Source organism: Ambystoma mexicanum, chromosome 1q, assembly GCF_040938575.1.
Source record: "Ambystoma mexicanum isolate Mex_15411 chromosome 1q, UKY_AmexF1_1, whole genome shotgun sequence".
Taxonomy (NCBI): Eukaryota; Metazoa; Chordata; class Amphibia; order Caudata; family Ambystomatidae; genus Ambystoma; species Ambystoma mexicanum.
The window spans coordinates 513,184,444-513,208,022 of NC_090922.1; the positions used below are offsets into that span (position 1 = coordinate 513,184,444).

The 23,579-nt window shown below is 45.3% G+C and overlaps 1 protein-coding gene across 3 annotated transcripts in view; it reads right to left on the minus strand.

Annotated features, from left to right (window-relative positions):
• Positions 1-23,579, minus strand: part of LOC138530222 (guanylate-binding protein 1-like) — an 865,941-nt gene that overhangs the window by 672,108 nt on the left and 170,254 nt on the right. Inside the window, exon 1 of one of the 3 annotated variants that reach the window (XM_069640891.1) lies at positions 17,192-17,425. The exons of the other annotated variants lie outside the window; for them this stretch is intronic. The gene's annotated coding sequence lies outside the window, so the exon portion shown is untranslated. Of the gene's footprint in view, positions 1-17,191; positions 17,426-23,579 lie in introns of those variants that run through there. 3 annotated transcript variants of the gene reach the window in all.

Sequence of the window (23,579 nt, forward strand, 5' to 3'; positions counted from 1 at the left end):
TTCACTTCTGAGCCATGGATTACTCGCAGGATAATCTGGCAATACAATTTCAATAAGGGATGAAGGGAGAAGGGTCCAAATTTCTTGTCCAATTGTCTCAACTGCATCACTGAAGGAATTACTTCAGTCTTACTCACAGCCCATTCTTTATATATGTTATTATTACTGCAAATCGATTTGACTAAATATTTAAAGTTTGATACTTGTTCTAATCTCTGGTCATTAATCACTGTGAGAAACCTGAGGGTGTTTCACTGTCTGAACCCTGGGACTCCCTTTCTCAGGTGACGAAAACCCACATGGTTTTTGCAGTATTCATCAGAAAAACCAAAACTCTCAAATTCCCTCCACAGTTTTTCCCTAAAACCACTGGGACAAGGAGAAGAGAGATTGGAAGGATGAGGATTACCGACAGAGAACCATGGACATGGAAGATTGCCCCCCCCCCTTTCTGGATCATACTGTCCCACTAATGAGGCCAGGCAAAGTCAGACTGGCCCTTTGAGTCCAGGAGAGACTGTGCTGTGGAGAGAGAGCTGTACCTCCAGAAGGCAAGACCAGGGGCAGCTGGGGTTGCCTGGCAGTACCCACAGCAAGTCTCCTTCCCTGGCCCAGTCAGGCGAACTCAGGTCTCTGATCGAAGTGGTCCTGCACCGGGTTATGTTGAATCCTGTGCATTGTCGAAAGTCTTCGATTGTTTTAGAAACTACAAGTACCAAGAGGCCTAAGGGGAGGCCGTCGTAAGGTGTCAAGGTGGTCATACGAGGGTCAAGCCAAACCCCTTCTACATTTAAAAGTCTTTGGCACATTCTGGAGGCAAATGTGAACCCGAGGGAGGGATGCCAAGGGAAAGCTAAACTAAGTGAACTGTGATAATAGGCAAATGTGAACCCCGACTGAGGGATGCCTGCAAATTTGGGTGAGCAGTAGTACACCAGTGAACATTGTGATGACAAGTGTGAACCTGAGTGGTTGGTCTGAGCCTGACTGAGGGAGGCTAATGTTGAGAGAAGGACCAGAGCCCAGGTGAGGGGGATCCAAGGGTGAAGAATAATCGCCAGACGTGAAGATAAATAGAAGGACTTTTGTTTTGTTGTTTATGATACATCAGGCCCTCTGAAGCAAGAGACTTTGCATGAAAGAGACTTAGACACAGAAGGTCCTGATATGAGAGAAAAGGAACTGTAACCTTGTGCCGGAGAAGCCCAGGAGTGTGCTGTGCTCAAGAGTCCGGGGTTGCCCTGTGCTAAAAACATGGGGAAGGGAGACCCCGCCATAACATCCCGACTTATCCTTTTGTGAACACTTCTTTCTTTTCTTGTGAACATTATCCCACATTCTTTTATAGCATAGCGGCAAGGATTGGCAATAGGTTTTCTTAGTATAGGCCCTTTTATTTGACTAGACTCCAATAGGAATATATTATTATCATTTGATGGTCGTAGCTTGCTCCCATCTTAGATTTAGGTTTAGATTAGGCGTTTATCACACCCATTTTACTGTTTAATAAACACTCTTCAACTGTGATCACTTGTGTCTGTCTTACTTTGATACCATGCCTTCCTTACATCACCCATTGACATTTCTTTGTTTCCTTCTTTGTCAGTTTATTTAGGACACTAATTTGGGATTTTGCGCCACTAATTTCTAAGCCCACACCTCTAAAATACTCATTAATTGCAACCAGGGCTTTCTGGAGACCTACTTGCGTGTAATCCAATACCACTAAATCATCTGCATATAGAATATAAGGAATTAATAGGTTTCCTAATTTAGGAGGGTAAGGACTCACTCCTTGGAGGGCTGTCCCTACCTCTGCTATACAGGCATTAAAAAGGAAAGTGCCAAAACGGATCCTTGGTGTAAACCCCACTCAGTCTGTATCCTGTCTGAGGAGTTCCCAGTGCCATGCAACCTCACCTTTAATCTTGTATCATGGTGTAGAGCCCTCAACGTATCCAACCGGGCAGGTGGACATCCCTGATATTTTAACTTTATCCACAAGAGGGCCCGGTTCGCACAGTCAAAGGACTTTTTTTATGTTGAGGAAGGCCACTAATATTTGTCGGCCAGCATCCTGAACCTGACTCGTCAAGAGTGATATAATGAAGCAGTTCAGGGAGATATGTACACCCTTCTTAAATCCTGTTTAGAATATATCACTACACAGAGGTACTTTTGTTTCTTTAAGTGATTATTTCAGAACCAGGGATGTAAAGATTTTATAAGTTCCATCAAATAAAGAGATGGGCCGGTAATTGGGCGATTCCAATGTATCACCTGACTAATAAATAAGTACTACCGTTGCTTCTCTCCACGTAGGAGGAATTATCTTTAATCGTATCACATTTTCAAATAATTCCAACAATATGTGAGACCATAACTCAGGACCAGATATTAAGGTGGGATTGGAAAAGCCATCTGGCCCCGGCGCATTCAAACTTTTGGATCTGGTAATAGCACCATACACGTCCTCCAGGGTGATATCAAGGAAATCCTAAGACAATTGGTCAGATCTGTAAACCTCATGTGACCGAAGGCACAGTAAAGGGGACCTCACCATAGAATGTAAGGAAAAAGTCAACCCAGACATCCGCTGTAATCGGATTGGCCTGCAGTGATCTTTGAGAGTTCTTATCTTTAATCAGTGACCAAGAAGAGGTCCCATTTTTCAAATTCCGAGAAGCCTGCATTCTTTCTGCGCCATGCTGGTACCTCAGATACCTCTTTGATTTCATCCAATTTGAGTAATCTTATTTCAGTTTCTTCAACAAAGGAAAACCTAGGCTCCCCAACTTCCTAACGGATCTCAGTTGTCGCCTGAAATGTTTTTCCTTCTTGGTATTGTCGTCAAATATGTGAATATGTAATTTTTTATTTCTCCCACCTTCAAGGAGCTCACTGAACGGCAGTAGTCCACAAGGGTATCTTGTAGAAAAGGGGCAAATCTTTTGGGTGTCAGCCTTTCCCTGTTATCTTCATATAGACAATCTGCAATTTTTATATTAAATCTGCCAGCAAATTTCAGTCTCCAGCATACTCTAGTATTCACCCATCTTATTTCAACACACATATTGTGGAGGAGGGGTTCTAAGTCAATTCCCAAATATAGGGTAAGATGGTCACTTTCTTTCAAATCATCAACCTCTAATCTTTCAACCCAATTAAAGAGTTCCTATGACAAAAAAATGTAGTCTAATGTGGAACTTGTACCACAATTTACCCACATAATGTTGGGGGGGGGGGAATATCTCCCTTAACATTACCATTTACCAGGGAGAGATCCCAAATACTCAAAACCTCTTTCCATAACTGCCCTTTATCCCTGGCCTCCAGGTCTTTTACCCGCGGTCCTTGATAGTAATGCTCTTCCAAACATTTGCTGTTCAAATCGCCTATTAACATACAGCTAATGTTTTCCTTCAAGTATATTTCCAGAACTTCATTTATCCTTACTAGAAAATTCATTAAATCTCCATTGCCAAGGATAAAATACGCATTCAATATTAAGCAAACATGCAAGTCCAAATCCCCCTTCTTGTTCATTTTAAGATAGACGGACAAAATGCCTTCATCATTCAATGGAAGTTTTGCCATTATTCGTTTATAGTAATTTCTTATTGCACAAACCAAACCTCCAAACGGCCTTCCCATTATACCTTTTCTTGCTGGTTCATAGCATAGAGTGTATCCCTCTAGTATGGGCATTTCTAAATTCCATGTTTCTTGTAGAGCTATTAGTTCCGACCTAGCCCAAAGAATATAGGGGTTAGATAAATGGGCAAAGCGCTGCGTGTTCCAAGAGGATATTTTAAATTTATTCTCTCAACATTCCCAATATGACCCACCATTTTTTGTGTGTAGACTATTTAAAATACATGGCCAATCATACGCAGCTGTTCTTTTTGGACCTACTGAATTGGTCGCCCAGCGAAAATTATCTTCAAATTTAATTTTTACCACCAGAGAATCACGTGGATCCACTTCAATCTCTCCACTTTCATAGGAGGTTAGTTCATCCTCCAAAGTAAACATATCATATCCCATAACATTAAATGCCCAGGTTTCTGACAAAATTATATTTCTAATGAGTTCAGACTTAAATCCAGGCATCACTATATCAATTCTCACAGGGTGAATAAATTGCACCCGAGTCAAGTCCCCAGATTTTATTGGGGTCAATTTAGGAATTTCTTTGAATAGAGCCAACAAATATTGCCTATTTAAGGGGGGAAATTATTGAACTTTAAACTTCCTTTTAACTTCTAGGAAAGGTAATTTTTCACCTAGTACTTTACCTTTACCCTTACCATAACCGGAATCTTGAACAGAATGTATCTCCCCTCTTTTAGGCAGCGTGAATGTTGTTTTCCCGATTTTCTTTTCCACATTTGGTACAACATTACTGATTTTCTCATGCCCCTTTTTCTGCGTTCTTGCAATGAGAAAAATACTGGGAAAATCTTCTCAACCCCTTTCGTGGGAACCTCTTTAGAAGTCATAACATCATTTGACCACACAACTTTTCTCTCTAACACTAGAGGGCCTTTAGGTATAAATGTATATTCCAGCAGAGCCACCCATATATCATCGTTTGCGCTTTTGTACATATTTTTAGGTATACATTCACAAGCCGTAGGTGTTAAAGATACCCCTGTACATAGAACCTGTGCATTTCAAACTCTTTCCCCCAAAGAATTGGTGGGGCCCGCATCCTAAGACCAACCAACTCCTTCGGGAGCCATCTGTATCTCTGTATCGGAGCAGACTGTCAAAATACTCATATCCAATTGTCTTATCCAGGTTTCTTACAGGTTTTAAAAATTGAGTGATAGTACCCTTGTCCTATATCAGTATATTGGACTTAACCTTAAAACCCTTTATCTTATGCTTCCTCTCAACATTTATTACTTCTAGAGGTTCTTCTTATTTAACCAATGTGTGATTATAGGTGGGGGCATTAAGGGGCAAATTGTTTTTTCTCCCACTCGACTCCTCCTCTAGTGGCCCATTACTTACAGGGGAGTGCCAGGTAAGTTGAAGAAACATTTGCATGAATCCTTAGAGTATTATTTTGATACATTGTTCCGGTTCTTTGTTTTTTTCTGTCTTATATTAGCTTGATCAGCCATGGATCTGTCACTCAACGCAACATCACTTACCTGGTGGACAATAACCCTGCTCTTTTATTGCTTTACTCTTGATGCCCATTTTGCAGTGATGTGGCAAGATTGGCCTGCATTGGTGGGCCAGTCTGGATATTTATTTATTTAGTAATTTATATAGTGCAAAAAGCCCAGAGGCATCTAGGTGCTTTTACTTAAGAATTTGGTTACAATGGGATATATTTTGTACTGCGCAATGATAGGGAGAATTTTCATTTTGGTGCTTAATTCCTCCCACCTTAGAGACCCCCAGCTCTTTTTAACTTCTGAGTAAGTTGGACCTTTTTCTCACTCTCTCATGTGTTTTTACCGGATTTGGATTTTGTGTTTTCACTGTTTTTGGAGTCCGATAAACTCCATAGGCATCTGCTTTTTGTATGGTGACACACAGCACCTTCCTTGCAGTATCACTGAGAAATCCCTTAGATTTCTCATAAGGTTTAAATACCTTTACTTGGGTGAACTACAGTTCCCAAGAACAGTAAAGTGAAATTGACTTTACTTACCTTTTCTCTTTGTAGGTCCAGCACACACCATCTTATGTGGAGTGCTCGAAGGGTTACCTAGTAGCCCCTTATCCTACATTCTCATGTAAACTGTTTATGTTACCATCACTACTTTAAATGGCTGGTGGCAGCGGTTTACTTTTTCCTACCAGCGTGCTGTTCTTCCGAAGGTTGAACCCTCAGATGCAGTAAAGCACCCACGGGCGACCACTTTGTCAAAATGGCCCCTGCCTTCTTTTTTCACCATTTTCTGTTTGTGGGGTCTTTCTTGGGTTTTACTTTGTGTGTTGATACAGGTTTGAGCCCTTTGTTTGTCTTGCCTTTGGCGGGCTTCAGCCCTGAAGAGTGCTCCTGGCTCCAGTGTGTCTGGAAGGACAGGATGTGAGGGAGGGTCCCGGAACTCCCCTTTTCTTTTTCTCTAGGAATGCCTGAGTGCAGCTAGTCCTGATTGGCTAGCTGGCTATCCTTTCGAGACAGCCACCCTGTTGCGTGATTGGCAGCCTAGGCTGTGCATGAATGGATGAAACCTGCTTAAAAGGCGAGGGAATTGGGACTACAGGCAGAGTCGACCACTGTCAGAAACACCAGATGAAGAAACCGTGAACGAAGTTTGCTGAAACCTCCTGGAACTTTGAATTTCCTGGTGAAGCCCTGCTGCTGTACTTAACTCCTTTTTCACCTAGACAGAGAAGCTGTGGATGGAGCAACTTCTCCCCTTCGGTTAGTGGGACAAACTAACTCTGAGACCAACTCCACTGGACCACCATCCCCGACTTGCTGTGCCGCTCCGTTGCTTCGGAAGCTCAATGTCAGGGGTCAATTGTCCGTAGTCGAGTGAAACGCCTACAGCTGTAACGAATCCAGCTAGAAGCTCCAGGAATCTAAGGACCCTCCAGAAGCAGGACCTCCAGATCCAGAATCGCCTCACCAGAGTGCAGGACCGAAGGAGTGAAGGAAGTCCAACCGTTATCCGTTAACCGCATCAGTGCTGTTTGCTAAGCGCTGAAACCGTCAAGTGCTGCTGAACCGAAAAGAGCCTGTAGCTGCTGACACCCTCCCAAGTACTTCTGCAGGAGCCCTCCAGACGTCCTCCCTCTTGTCCACATGACTGAGGCTCAGGGACATGAGTCTGCACTGCTGTAGCAAGACAGAATCCAGCCGGACCACTCTTCTAACCAGAGATACTGGTTAGGCTTGGGGTACTTACCTCACTGCCTGTAGCCACACTTTTCTCAATCGCATTGGCTTACCTTCTTTTCGAGTTGATTCCAACTCCCTTCTCACAAGTTTACAGCTTGTGACCCCTACAGTGATTTTACTGAACCTCTCTAACTTTGTGCGAAGTGCATCAGATCCATAGACTGTGTCCCAAATGACTTTGGCTGTCCTGGTTCCCTGAAGACTCTTCTAACTCCATTGACTTTGATATTGTTTGTCCCTCATAGGTGGTAGCTTGTTGTGTACTGATACTGCTGGGAAAGGCCTATCTAGATTTCATTGGAAGACTTAGTTGTCCTCACATTTACAGAGAAACGTTTCTAACCTTTTTTCTCCCCTAATCATTTCCTTTCTACAACCTCAGAATCTGCAAAGCTTACTAGTGTAATATATAAATGCCATTACTGTCCTTGTAACTGAAGTCACCTCAGGGTGTAGGAATTGTGTAAGAAGCATATCCAAAGATTATTCACTAACTTGTTTTGATCCTGAAAAGTAATTTTAAAGCCTATTTACATTGTTACAACAAATTGCCTTTGTAAAGAAGCTTATTTAAAAATGGATGTTAATTAAATAAATAACTATTTATAACTGAAACCTGGAGTATAAGTGTTACTTGTATTGACGAATTTCATTTGTACAGCTCTACAGCTCACATTTACCCCCTTGAGATAGGCCTGGCTGCTCAGTCACACTACCAACTTGTGTAGTACAGACCTATACGAAGAGGTACGTTACCTAATACCAAGCAGATGTGTTGAGTAGTCTCGCACAGTGTGACTGCACCAATTCTCAACTAACATGCAGTAAAGAATATATACAAATACGTACAGACTGGCCCACCCCACCAACATAGGCCAGTCTTGCCACGTAATAACAAAATTGGCATCAAGGGTAAAGCAAACCTGAATCATGTTTGCTTTACTCTTGATGGCCACTGGCATGGCATTTTTTAATGGGCATCAAGAATAAAGCAATAAAAAGCAATCATTCATGTTTGCTTTACTACCAATGCCCATTTTGTTATTACGTAGCAGGAATGGCCTTCGTTGGTAGGCCAGTCTGGATATAATGATGCAAACTGGCCACCAACGTAGCTTAGGCCACACTTGCCACATAACAAAATGAGTATCAAGAGTAAAGCAAACATAATTAATATGTTCTTTACTCCTGACACCCATTAAAACATGCAATGTCATGTCCTGGCATACCATACCGTCACAGTGAGGGTGATGGGGGGTATGCCAGCACATGACATGACAACCGCACACTCATACCCCCACATTATTATCATTGTGCGCCTCCCTTCCCACGCACAGAGGCAGGCAGTGGACCCCCTCCCTTCTCCGTGCACAATCAGAGGCAGGCTCGGTGTCTAAGGCACACCCACGCATGCATTCAACTGACACTCTCATTGACTCACGCATATACAGTAAGAACAAGAGTGAGTCAAAGCTACCCTAACCGAAGGCGTGACATAGGGTCACAAGTTTGCAGCAGAGCTAGGTAGCTGCTAGCTCGAGAGAAAACACCTTTAGATACAGGAATATCAAAAAAACTTAAATTTATACTAACAAAAAACGAGACATATTTACAAACTGCGCCGTAGCGCTGAAGATGTACATTATTGAATACATTATGGCCTACATATTTGTGAGTTAGTAGGCAGAGTGACAGAGGTATTTCATGTATTGCTTTAAATGACAATACATTAACATTGTCGACACACAATGAGGTGTTTCTGGTTTGGTATTTGGATGGCAGGTGGCAGTGGCTGTATAGAGTAAAGCAGCGCTGCTGAGTGGTACCGAACGGTCTTCAGGACAGTTTGTTTGTGGTCGGGTTGATGTTAAAAAGGAAGTGCGTCCACCTATGGATGACAGGGGACTTTGTTAGTGTGGCCAAAAGGGTGTCTAGGTATTTAAAAGGATGCTGCAAAAGAATTGACCTACCATGTGCAGGTAAGTAGACGCCTAGGTTCGGGTCTTGATGGTCCAGTAATACATTTAGACTGGGGGGCTGTGAGTGAAAGTCAGAAGCCAGAAACTAAGTAAAAAGGAAATAAATTAGGTAAGGGGGTGGTGGCCAGAGTGCATGAACAGGTCAAAAGACTATTAGGTGGCTAATGCGTTGGAAACATCGTGGTGGTTTGAACTGAGCCAAAGGTGCAGAGGATATGCTACACGTGATGACCATGCTGTTCGGATTATTTGTCGGTGAGGTGCTGGCCAAATTATTTGCGGTGCCATAGTAGTTGTAAATTTAAAAAAAAAAAAAAAAGCCGTAGTAATTTTAAAATCAAAAGCATTTACAAAGAGGCTGTGGGTGGTTGGGCCTCGATGCAAAAATATTTTTTTGCCTCATGGACTTAAGGCCGAATCTGGGTGTGGTCTAGACCAAAGGTCGTTGGCTGGTGAAAGAGCAAAAACGAGCCGTTTTGCAGAACGCTCAACTTGCGTTCACCGTGGTAATTTAAACGGTGTCAGCAAGGGACATTGCAAGTGATTGCTCTCACTCGGCAGTAAATACTGCAACAACAGTTGTGTGCGGGGTGCCCTGAATGGGGTGCACCCAACGGCATGAAAATGGTTCCGTGAGGGACGTGCTGCGGGAGAATTTACCTGCTTAATAGATTAAGAAGCTGTTCGGCGGCAGGAGCTCTTCCTCGAGGAGTAGAAACGAGCTGTGTCACATTAGACACTGGTGCGCATGTGCGGATTGCGTGCGCTTATTCTAGGAGTCCAGTCACGGAGCATCGGGTTGGACTGCGCATGTCACGAAGAGTGGTGTCATGTCTTTAGTGCTGTGCATGTCGGGGAGGGTAGTGTCGTACCTGAATGGGTGGGGGGAAGCGCGATTGTTTTGGCTCGCAAAAAAATGTCGAGTCACAGAGTGGATAGTGCCATGGAATACGTAGACCGCTGGCAGAAAAACACATCAAGGACGCAACTTGTGCATATGGTTGTGTTTTGGAATGAATCACTGACAGTTGCAAAATCAACATTATGGAAGAAACCACATTTGTTTTTTGTTAATTTAGCAGAAAAAGGTTCATTTAAGCCAGATTGCATGCATAAAAACCCAAATTGCTCAGAAATGATTATTGAAAAAGGCGGGATGACATAAAGCCCTTAATGATTACAGTGAAAACTCCAGGCTGGCATAGGTGGATAGAAAGCCATTGGTTACACATTAATGTGGACAATGTCTAGGCAGTGTAGATAGATGACACATGCAGGTCTCACATTAATTTAAAGTTCATCTATGATCACTTTACTTATTGAAAAAGAGGTTCCATTCTATTGAAATGTTTAGGCCTTGTCTAACAGAGTCTAAACGGTAAATCCATTTCTGCTCGAGTTTGCACAGGGCTAGATCTCTGTCCCCTGCGCGGAAGGGGTTGCCTACTGTTTGCAATATTGCCCAAAAGATGTCATTATGGTATGGTTCTTGGCCTTGAAATGTGCCACCAAGGGTTTGTCCTCAACTTGGTTGCGCACACAGGAGCGGTGTTCGCAAATCCTTTGCCTTATTTCTCTTTTTGATTTTCTGACATAGATGAGGTTGCAGGGACATTTGATTATGTATACGGACCATTTGGTTCTGCAATTCGTGAAAGAGTTGAGGGTCCAGAGGTTTCCTTTCAAGTCAATAGTTTTGATATTGGTTGTCAGAGAGCAGACAGAGCAAGTGCCGCATTTGAAGTGACCTTTTACTGCTCGGAGGTGCCATAGCATGGTTTGTTGGTTGCTTGAGGTAACGACTTCAGTGTACGTATGCACGAGACGATCTTTCAGGTTGCAGCTGCGTTTGAACGCAAACCAGGGTTTCTCTGGTTTGAAGGAATCGGTCTGGAGTTTGTCCCAATGTTTGAGGATAACTTTTTTGATGGAGCTACTTAGTGGAGTGAACGTGGTTACGCAAGTCATCTTGGTGGTTGATTGTTCTCTTTTGCTCAGTGTTAAGCAGGACTCTCGATTAGTGTTTTTCATGCGCTTGCGGGCTTGGCAGACTATGTGTTTGGGGTAACCTCTTTCTTTCAGTCAGATAGCCAGTTCTTTGCTTTTTGAAGCGTATTCGCATAGTGTGGAGCAGTTTCTTCTTATTCGTAGAAATTGGCCGTACGGAAGATTCATTTTGAGGCTTGAAGGATGAAAATTTGAGTATTCTAGCAGGGTATTTTTAGATGTTGGTTTTCGATAGAGTGGTGCCTAGAGAATTGTCTGGATTTTTGTAAATTTCTAGGTCCAAAAACGGTATATGGTTTTTGTTGTGGTCAATGGTGAATTTTATGCAATTGTTCCGCGAGTTGAGCCATGAAACAAGAGGAGATCTTCTTCTGTCCCTTTCCAAATCATGAACACATCGTCTATATACCGTAACCAACACCCAATCGGTTGTTTGAAAGTGTTGAGTTTGTTGTAAATTTTAGTCTTTTTCGAAGGCATCCATAAATAGATTAGATACATCCGGGGCGAAGGTGGCCCCCATACTGGTTCCGTGACACTGCTGGTAAAAGGTCTGTTTGTAGATGAAGTAGTTTTCCATGAGGGCTAATCTTGTGCATTCCAGCAGAAACGCTGTAGGTGGTTCTGTTTTTGTTCTTTCTTTTAGGTATGTTTTAAGAACTTCTAGGCATTCCATTTGGGGAATACTTGTGTATAACGATTCCACGTCAAGGGTTACTAGTAAATCATCTTGTTCCACTTGTATTGTGTCCAATTTCTTTATCATGGCCGTTGTATCTTGAATATAGGAGGGCATCTTAGAGATGAATGGCCTTAGGAAGTAGTCAATGTAGATGGATAAAGGTTCCAATACTGATCCAATGGCGGCCACGATGGGTCTACCTGGTGGGTTTGCTTGGTTTTTGTGGATCTTGGGGAGCAAATTGAATGCTGGGATGATTGGGTGTTGGTTTACCAAGAATGCTTTCTCATCATCATCTATCCATCCCTCGTCAAATGCGTGGCTCATGAGACGTGTGATTTCGGACAAAGGCGCAGAAAGAAGAACTTACAATACTAGAAGACCAAATCAAGAAAGACTCTGTAATTCCGGACATAAAAACCCATCTGGACAAGAGTGAAGAAGAAATCAAGAAATTCCAAAAGTTCACAATCGACAAAAAATTGTGGAAGCTTCAAAACGACATCAAGAACTACAAGGAGGAGAAGACATATCCATATCTGGTCCCTGGCTTTTACAACCAATTGAACCTGAACGCATCTACCAATAGACACAACCCACGAAGACAACAGAGGAAGACATTTGTGACATTTTCCAATAGTTCCAACTCAGATTCAACAACCGGTGGACAACAAACCCTCAGCAGGCTTCAAGTTTTCAAGGGAGGGGACAACGAGGCAGGCCCTGTTACCAAGGCCAGCACCCAATGCGGACACGACAATGGGTCCCCCCACAACAAACATGGTGATCCCGATCTTCAACCTCAGTGATCATACCCTGTCCTCCAACGAAATAGATGTCCTGAGTAAAGGTCTCAGCTTTATATCAAGCGCAAATGCTGACCTTTTTACCACAGAGGTCGAATTACGAATTTGTTTTCGCACTATCCGTATACAATATTTCTTCAGGGATAGCACTGAAAAGGAGCCACCCGAATCAACGGGTCTAAAACCTCCATCTAATTTCACCCCCCTCTCCTCCATGGTATGTCTAGAAATACTTTCTTTTGAAAATTGAATCCTCCTCGAACTACAGAAGACTTTTGATAAGAAAATCTGTTTCAAAAACAACCTTTCAGCCGCCCAAAGACTCGCACTGCAGGCACTAGAAAGCAACAAGACCTTCCTCATTAAACCAGTCAACAAAGGCGGCGGGATAGTCCTCTGGGGTCACACCCTATACAACGCAGAAGTTATCAGACAACTCTCAAACACAAGATTCTACAAACAGATACCCACTAATCCAACTCTGAGGATTTTTTCCGAAATCACAAATCTCATGAGCCACGCATTTGACGAGGGATGGATAGATGATGATGAGAAAGCATTCTTGGTAAACCAACACCCAATCATCCCAGCATTCTATTTGCTCCTCAAGATCCACAAAAACCAAGCAAACCCGCCAGGTTTTGACATTGGATCAGTATTGGAACCTTTATCCATCTACATTGACTACTCCCTAAGGCCATTCATCTCTAAGATGCCCTCCTATTTTCAAGATACAACGGCCATGCTAAAGAAATTGGACACAATACAAGTGGAACAAGATGATTTACTAGTAACCCTTGACGTGAAATCGTTATACACAAGTATTCCCCAAATGGAATGCCTAGAAGTTCTTAAAACATACATAGAAGAAAGAACAAAAACAGAACCACCTACAGCGTTTCTGTATGAATGCACAAGAACAGCCCTCATGGAAAACTACTTCATTTACAAACATACCTTTTACCAGCAGTGTCACAGAACCAGTATGGGGGCCAGCTTCGCCCCGGATGTAGCTAATCTATTTATGGATGCCTTCGAAAAAGACTCAATTTACAACAAACTCAACACTTTCAAACGATCGATTGGGTGTTGGTTACGGTATATAGACAATGTGTTCATGATTTGGAAAGGGACAGAAGAAGATCACCTCTTGTTTCTACAATGGCTCAACTCGCGGAACAATTGCATAAAATTCACCATTGACCACAACAAAAACCATATACTGTTTTTGGACCTAGAAATTCACAAAAATCCAGACAATTCTCTAGGCACCACTCTTTATTGAAAACCAAAATCTAAAAATACCCTCCTAGAATACTCAAGTTTTCATCCTTCAAGCCTCAAAATTAATCTTCCATACAGCCAATTTCTACGAATAAGAAGAAAGTGCTCCACACTATGCGAATATGCTTCAAAAAGCAAAGAACTGGCTATCCGACTGAAAGAAAGAGGTTACCCCAAACACATTGTCCGCCAAGCCCGAAAGCGCGTGAAAAACACTAATCGAGAGTCCTGCTTAACTCAGAGCAAAATAGAACAATCAACCACCAAGATGATTTGCGTAACCATGTTCACTCCACTAAGTAACTCCAACAAAAAAGTTATCCTCAAACATTGGGACAAACTGCAGACCGATTCCTTCAAACCAGAGAAACCCTGGTTTGCGTTCAAACGCAGCCGCAACCTGAAAGATCGTCTCGTGCATACGTACACTGAAGTCGTTACCTCAAGCAACCAACAAACCACGCTATGGCACCTCCCAGCAGTAAAAGGTCACTTCAAATGCGGCACTTGCTTTGTCTGCTCTCTGACAACCAATCTCAAAACTATTGACTTAAAAGGAAACCTCTGGACCCTCAACTCTTTCACGAATTGCAGAACCAAATGGTCTGTATACATAATCAAATGTCCCTGCGACCTCATCTATGTCGGAAAATCAAAAAGAGAAATAAGGCAAAGGTTTTGCGAACACCGCTCCTGTGTGCGCAACCAAGTTGAGGACAAACCCTTGGTGGCACATTTCAAGGCCAAGAACCATACCCATAATGACATCTTTTGGGCAATATTGCAAACAGTAGGCAACCCCTTCCGCGGAGGGGACAGGGACTAGCCCTGCGCAAACTCAAGCAGAAATGGATTTACCGTTTAGACTCTGTTAGACAAGGCCTAAACATTTCAATAGAATGGAACCTCTTCTTCAATAAGTAAAGTGATAATAGATGAACTTTAAATTAATGTGAGACCTGCATGTGTCATCTATCTACACTGCCTAGACATTGTCCACATTAATGTGTAACCAATGGCTTTCTATCCACCTATGCCAGCCTGGAGTTTTCACTGTAATTATTAAGGGCTTTATGTCATCCCGCCTCTGTCAATAATCATTTCTGAGCAATTTGGGTTTTTATGCATGCAATCTGGCTTAAATGAACCTTTTTCTGTTAAATTAACAAAAAACAAATGTGGTTTCTTCCATAATGTTGATTTTGCAACTGTCAGTGATTCATTCCAAAACACAACCATATACACAAGTTGCGTCCTTGATGTGTTTTTCTGCCAGCAGTTTACGTATTTCATGGCACCATCCACTCTGTGACTCGACATTATTTTGCGAGCCAAAACAATCGCGCTGCCCCACCCATTCAGGTACGACACTACCCTCCCCGACATGCGCAGCACTAAAGACATGACACCACTCTCCGTGACATGTGCAGTCCAACCCGACGCTCTGTGACTCGACTCCTAGAATAAGCGCACGCAATCCGCACATGCGCACCAGTGTCTAATGTGACACAGCTCGTTTCTACTCCTCGAGGAAGAGCTCCTGCCGCCGAACAGCTTCTTAATCTATTAAGCAGGTAAATTCTCCCGCAGCACATCCCTCACGGGACCATTTGTATGCCGTTGGGTGCACCCCATTCAGGGCACCCCGCACACAACTGTTGTTGCAGTATTTACTGTCGAGTGAGAGCAATCACTTGCACTGTCCATTGCTAACACAGTTTAAATTACCACGGTGAACGCAAGTTGAGCGTTCTGCAAAAACGGCTCGTTTTTGCTCTTTCACCAGCCAACGATCTTTGGTCTAGACCACACCCAGATCCGGCCTTAAGTCCATGAGACAAAAACATTTTTTTGCATCGAGGCCCCACCACCCACAGCCTCTTTGTAAATGCTTTTGATGTCAAAATTACTACAGCCTTTTTTTTTGTTGAAATTTACAACTACTGTGGCACCGCAAATAATTTGGCCAGCACCTCACCGACAAATAATCCGAGCAGCATGGTCATCACGTGTAGCATATCCTCTGCACCTTTGGCTCAGTTCAAACCACCATGACGTTTCCAACGCATCAGCCACCTAATAGTCTTTTGACCTGTTCATGCACTCTGGCCACCACCCCCTTACCTGATTTATTTCCTTTTTACTTAGTTCCTGGCTTCTGACTTTCGCAGACAGCCCCCCAGTCTAAATGTATTACTGGACCATCAAGACCTGAACCTAGGCGTCCACTTACCTGCACATGGTAGGTCAATTATTTTGCAGCATCCTTTTAAATTCCTAGACACCCTTTTCGCCACACTAACAAAGTCCCCTGTCATCCATAGGTGGACGCGCTTCCTTTTTAACATCGACCAGACCACAAACAAACTGTCTTGAAGACCGTTCGGTACCACTCAGCAGCGCTGCTTTACTCTATACAGCCACTGCCACCTGCCATCCAAATACCGAACCAGAAACACCTAATTGTGTGTCGACAATGTTAATGTACTGTCATTTAAAGCAATACATGAAATACCTCTGTCACTCTGCCTACTAACTCATAAATATGCAGACCATAATGTATTCAATAATGTGTATCTTCAGCGCTACCGCGCCGTTTGTAAATATGTCTCATTTTTTGTTAGTATAAATTAGAGTTTTTTTGATATTCCTGTATCTAACGGTGTTTTCTCTAGAGCTAGCAGCTATCTAGCTCTGATGCAAACTTGTGACCCCCTATGTCACGCCTTCGGTTAGGGTAGCTTTGACTCACTCTTGTTCTTACTGTACTTCCTACCCTCTTGAGTCAAGCTCCCTTCAAAAAAGAGGGTTCCGCCCATTTACTTCTCATCCTCACGCAAATACATACATTCATACACACACATCTTTCTTACCTGCTTCCCTGGTCCCGACACTGTCTTCACTGATGGTGTCCAACGTGCACATAGCAGTAACAGGAATCAGGTAGCTGCTTCGGGAGACAGGTGTATCTCCCGAATGCCACCAAGGGAGGCCTAAATGCGTTGGAAGGCGTGAAAGGGCCAAAGAGGCCAGTTTTCCCCGCCTGCATCCATAATGGGCCGTGCAAACCTGGGGAAGCAAAACACCTGCAACCTTGCACGGGCCATTGGGCATGCACACTGGGGAACTTAAACTGTGAAAGGGAAATCACGCTTTCATTTGACAGTTAAAGTCAACCCCAGGAGTGCTTGGGAGTGCTTTCCCTGAGCTGGCTTTGGCTCCTCCATAATGGCCAATGGGCGGGTCGGCGCACCATCGCCCATTATGACAGGCACGACTGCCTATTGCCAATCCCCACTCCCCTACCTCCCTCATCTGAAGTGGTTTGATCTGCATGTGGTGAAATACAAAAACATTTAGCAATTATAATAATGACCAGCATCCAGTCACCGCTACGGCCAAAGCACTACCCCCTTGTTACTAACATGCTATTGTTCTCCGTTACAATTACCTAACTGGAATTTATTTTAAAAGGACAAAACTAAAAATAGGAATCACCATTTCTGCATCTTAAACAGCAATTCCCCTTAAAAGACAGGATTACGGGATGGGACATGCTTACCTCTTTCGGTTCAAATGAGGAAGTCTTCCTTCCACAAGCCTGCTTTAAAATGCGCAGTGAGTTTTAAACGCCTCCTGTGTGTATCTGCATTCGGTCTCTTGAGAAGTCAACCCCAGAGGTGATTCCTGGCAGAAAATGGGCGTTCTGTCTGAATCCTTACATCTGCACCCTATGCAGAGTGGCCGCTGGGCAATCATTAGCTACCAGGACCGCGAGTGGTGCCAGGCTCTCCTGTCTCCGAAATGAAGAGACTCAATCCAAAAGCGAAAGCACGCAGCTGCTTCCCCTCGAGAGGTCGAAGCTGGGGGTAACCTGTCCTGTCACGTACAGGCTTTTGCCGCAAGATGTATTTTTTTGCTTCCCAACTGAGTGCATTCACTTTCGGGTTGAGTTGGCTTTACAGGAAAGTCAGGGTGCATCCATTTCGGCGCAAGGCCCTCTGTGGTGCGGCGTGCGCCCTTTTGGCCGTGGCCATTATGGCGCATGGACCTGTCGTCTATATTACTATTGGCTTAACTATCATATGGTGTCACTCTAAGCACTAATACATGCAGTGCTTTTGGATGACAATATATTTAAGGCAAGCACCACACTATCGGTGCATGGGGCTGTATGCACTGTACGGCAAAGCTCCACACAGCTGCGGCCTTAGCTCTGGCAGCGAACTGGGCAAAATTAAATTTGGGATCCCCCAAGAAAAAAAGGGTTTCATTCTCAGTGGGGAGGTTTGTGCTTTATTAAAATCACAGCACATTGGTGTTGACCGGAATGGCTCGAATGGGCATGTATTATGGCCTACCTCACTCCCCTCTTTTAGGCAGATTTTGGGTCGTGTAGTCTCCTGAATGAAACGCAAAGCATAATGCCATGCTCGCCGAGGCATCTTAAAACAAATCCCAGCTTTTAACCAACGATTTTAAGGGGGTTTACAACTTGTTGGTGCAAATAGTGCTAACAATGACTCTGTGGTGTCGCCATTGTTTGTTTGTTCAGAGGATAAGTCCTCTGTTTGTTGCCATTAATCAGTGGGCTGTGACCCACGTGTGGAAGGGGCGGGGCTACCGCCAGAGAAGCAGTTCGAAGCTGATATGCATTAACTAAAGAGGTGTTGCACCCCAGCTCCTGTGTCGGTGTATTCTTGTGTGCATGAGGGTGACTGACTGACTGGCAGCGTGAGGCGGTCCACTTACGAGACACTACACTGGCGACAAAGCGAACACGTCTTCCACCGTGCCCGCCACCTCAGGTCCAAAGCACTCGTGGTGTGCAGTGAGGCGCCACTGGAGCTGCGGGACTTCTTTCCAGTCGAGGACTCCCGGAGACAGCGGGTCGGAGCGAGAAGGCTCCCCACCGTCGAAACGAGCCCCTGTGCAAGCTTCGTTAAGGCTCCAACGCGCACATCTTACGCGGGTGGAGCAGCTGTAGCAGCTCCACGCGTAACATCCATGCGGGGGGGAGGGAAAACCTCTCCCACCAACGGCAACGACGCCGGCAGGCGCATCCAATCACCGGCAGGTGGAGCAGCGACTCCCTGCTCACGTCTCCGGGCGGTTGTGGAGCACTGGCCTCCTGCCGACGGCAACGGCTGAAAAACAACTCCAAGAGGAGCGGCAGAGACACGGCCCTCCCGCTTTTCTCCACGAGGAAAATAAGGGTAAGCTCACAAAGCCCAACGCGCGAAAAGGGAATTCGGACTCCCACGCCACAAGGCCTCAGGCAGTACCACCAAAGCAAGGCCCCACAGGCCCGTCAACACGTGGCACAGCGCCCCCCCCCCGGCGTCCAAGAACTACTGCACACAGGACAGTAAACCTCTCGAGCCACACACAGCTCGTACAGCGCCCTCACTAGACACAAAGGCCTCGCCACGCCAAGGACAAGGAAATCCCATCTCAGCACGACAAAGCGACAGGAGGAGCAGATAAGATCAGTCCATGAGTGGATCGGAAGGGGAGTCACTGACAATCCCAGTGACTCCAGCCAGACCAGAGCACAGAAAGATGCCTCCTAGCCCAATTGCCAGCAAACTTTGACCTCTCTGACACCGGCACCCTCGGATCAAGATGGAAAAGGTGGCTGAGGGATTTCGAAGTATGCCTAAAAGCGCCCGGACCACTAGAGGATGAACAGAAACTAAACCTCTTCAACCATGCCGTAGGATCTAACGTGCGAGACATCCTTGACGAAATACCGGAAAACACCATAGACACTTACGCCAAATTAAAGACAATGCTCACGGAATACTTCACGCCCCACACAAATGTGGACTATGAACGGCATGTATTCCACACCACCAAGCAGAACAGAGGAGAAACTATAGACGCATTTGTCATGAGATTACGATCAAAAATGAAACACTGTGATTTCAACAATTACTCCAACAAGGAGGCCCTCAGGTCGCAAATCATAGTGGGGTGCAAAAGCACTGACTTTCACAAACGACTACTACAACAGCCGAGAAACCTAGAGGAAATGTTGCGTCTGGCACGATCATATGCTGCCCTCGCGGTGCAAGTAGAGGGCCTGGATGAAATAAAAATCACACACGATAAGACCAAAAGTCTCAACAAGTTAGAAGGAACAGCGAGAACCAACAGTGATCCTTTCTGCTACCGGTGTGGACACGAGTACCCCCATGAAGGAACGTGCCCCACCATGGGCCAGACATGCTCCGCATGTGGTGGTGACAACTACTACAAGGCTGTGTGCTTGATATTCCGCAGAAAAATGAGAGGGGCAGGAAGAAGTGGGAAGCCCACAACCGAACTGGAGCAAACCCGCCCACGCAACACCACCGGGTAGCGCACCAACCCCACGAACAAGGGCATCACAGACACTACGACGAACAACCGGAAAGAAGACAAGAGAAAAAGGGCTGGAGGGAGAGCAAAACCACCCCATCCAAGACAAGGAGAAGACCCCAGAGATATGTACGGTGCCTCATAGAACAGTCGCAATCGGACAGCGTGTCAAGTGCATCATCAGAAGAGAGAGCCTGCAGACCGTAGAAACACCAAGAAACACAGCGGAAAAAGGGATATCTATACGCCCTTGGAAATAACACGGCAAAAGAACACAGCCCAATATTAAGAATACAAATCAATCAAACTGCTGCCGAGTTCTTGATAGACACGGGGGCAACCGTGAACGTTATCAGTGAGGAAGTCTACGAAAGCATACCAAACGCCCCTCGCCTACAGCCAGCAAGAGCCCTCATGTATCCATACGGCTCAAAAACACCCCTGGCATGCAAGGGATTCTTCATGGCATCATGCCATGCCGATACAAGGAGCACGAGAAAAACATCCCCATGCATGTGCTAGAGGCTGCCACCGAGAGCGGGTGCATACTAAGCTATCAGGCAGCCATAGAGATGGGACTCATTCACATACTATACCGCCTCATGGTACATAAATACTTAGACCCGACGGCAAGCATTGACCAAGTTTTCCCATCATTATTCAAAGGCCTTGGAAGACTGAAGGACAGACAGATCGAACTCCAAATCAATGCCAGCGTCCCACCAGTACCACAACATTACAGGGGTATCCCCATAAACATTCAAAAGCAAGTCGAGAATGAACTGACCAAATTGCTCGAGGCAGACATCATTGAGCCAGCAGAAGGCCCCACACCATGGGTCTGCCCTATAGTACTGGTGCCCAAAAGAGACTCCCCCGACATCCGGATATGTGTAGACATGAGGAGACCAAACGAAGCCATCCTGAGGGAACGACATCAAGCTCCACGAATAACAGACATGGTGCAGCTATTAAATGGAGCGACAGTATTCTCCAAGTTGGACCTAAACAAACGCTACCACCAGGTGGAACTCTGTAAGAGCTCCCGCTACATAACAACTTTTGCCACCCACCTAGGTTAGTTCCGTTACAAACGGCTCCGCTTTGGGGTATCTTCCGCGGCGGAAATCTTCCAAGCAGAAATCCACAATGTCATCAAACACGTGCCCAACTGCTTGAACTATAGCGACGACATCTTGGTCTTCGGCCAAACTCAAGAACAACATGATGACACGCTAATGAGAGTCTGCATGGCCCTAGAAGAAGCCCGGCTCACCTTAAACAAGGAGAAGTGTGAGTTTCGCAAAAGGACACTCCGATTCTTTGGACACATATTTTCAGAGAAGGGCATGACGCCAGATCCGGAGAAAGTTAGCACACTCCGAGAAGCTGAGCCACCCACCACCACCTCAGACCTCAGATCCTTCCTAGGACTTGCAAGCTACTGCACAAGATACATATGAGACTTCGCGTACATCAGCGAACCTCTCAGAGCCCTCACCAAGCTGAACACCGAGTTTGTCTGATCACCCAAATGCCAAGAGGCATTCCAAATCATTAAGGACCGCATCTCGGACGCCCGAAACATGGCATACTTTGACCCAAAGAAAACCACGGAACTCATCGTTGACGCCAGTCCTGTCGGCCTAGGTGCCATTCTCACGCAACTGGACGACAGAGAAGGGAGTGGGAAGCACATAGTATCCTACGCCAGTTGAAGCCTCTCCAAAACTGAGCAAGCCTACTTTCAGGCAGAGAAGGAAGGACTAGCGGTCGTCTGGGCCTGCGAGCACTTTCACCTCTTCCTGTATGGAAAGCCTTTCGTAGTAGTAACAGACCACCAGGCACTCATATTCATTTATGGCAACCCCCAGGCAAAAATGACACCAGGAATAGCCAGGTGGGCACTTCGACTACAGGACTACCAGTTCACCATCACACACAGGCCAGGGAAAGAACAAAACGTTGCGGATTTTCTCTCCCGTCATCCAAGAGAAAAGTGCGGACCAGAACCGTCCATAGCTGATCAGTATATAGGATACATCATCCACAGCAGCACACCACAAGGGCTTGACATGGAGCAGATAACGCGTGAATCTAATACTGACCAAGGAATACAAATCATACTGAGATGCCTAGAAACAGGGCGATGGAAGCACGGAAAGCAGATCCGCGAAACAATGAATGATGACACGAAACAAGATGTCACATGCCTTCTAGCCGTAAGAGAAGAACTCGCAAAGCCGGAAGAAGGACTACTACTAAAGGGGACCAAGCTCGTAGCCCCGCAAAGTTTGCGACAGAAAGTGCTAGAACTAGCACACGAAGGACACAGGGGCATTGTATCCACTAAAAGGATGCTAAGACAAAGACTATGGTTCCCCCAACTAGACACATCAGTGAAAGAACTACTGCAGAACTGTTCCACGTGTGCCCTTGTGAAGCTGCACACATCACCTGAAGCCCTGAGCATGACAGCGCTGCCCGAAGGAACATGGGAGGAAATAGCCATCGACCATTTTGGGCCCATGGAAGGGGGTGAGTACATACTGGTAGCTGTGGACGAATATTCAAGATACCCCGACCTGCAGATAGTCCCGTCCACCTCAGCACATCACACCATCCCAGCCCTAGATCAGATGTTTGCAACCTACGGAATACCTAAGGTAGTCAAGTCCGACAACGGACCTCCATTCACTGGACAAGATTTCCAAAGATTCGCCGAATATATGGGTTTTCGCCACAGAGAGGTGACACCCCTGTGGCCACAGGCAAATGGAACAGTAGAACGATTCATGAGTAACATCAAACGCATGACACAAATTGCGCGCCTCACAGGAGAACCTGTCGAAAAACTGCTATACCAACTCATGCGAGACTACAGAAACACCCCACACAGCACCAATGGAAAGTCACCATCAGAGGTGATGTTCGGGCGAACGATTAGAACGCGGCTACCACATGTGGCAGCTGATGAAGATCAATATGAGAACGACACTGAAATGAGAAAGAAAGATGCGCTCATGAAAGAGAACATGAAGAGACCTGCCGATGCCACTCGCAGGGCCAAGGGAAGTGACCTGGCACCAGGGGACCTGGTAGTGGTCCGACAACCTCAACAGAGCAAACACATAGCTCCATTCAATGAAGAACCACTCATCATTGTCAAGAAAAAGGGATCACTCATCACCGTGGAAGGAGACCGCAGGTTCATAACAAGAAACTCATCTCACTTCAGACGGATGCCTGGTACCCCATCCTCAGGTGACACAAACATGAATGACACTTTATCTCAATGGGACGTTCCCTATGAAGGAGACAGAGAAGTCTCCCACGGTGACTCGGCACCAGAGACATGGACAGATCCACCGGCAAGAGTGGATTGTCGACCACAGAGAACAAGAAAGAAACCCCATCGCCTCATTGAAGAAATGAACTGAGAGCACGACTAAATGTTTAGTAACGGGAGGGTGTGGTGTCGCCATTGTTTGTTTGTTCAGAGGATAAGTCCTCTGTTTGTTGCCATTAATCAGTGGGCTGCGACCCACGTGTGGAAGGGGCGGGGCTACCACCAGAGAAGCAGTTCG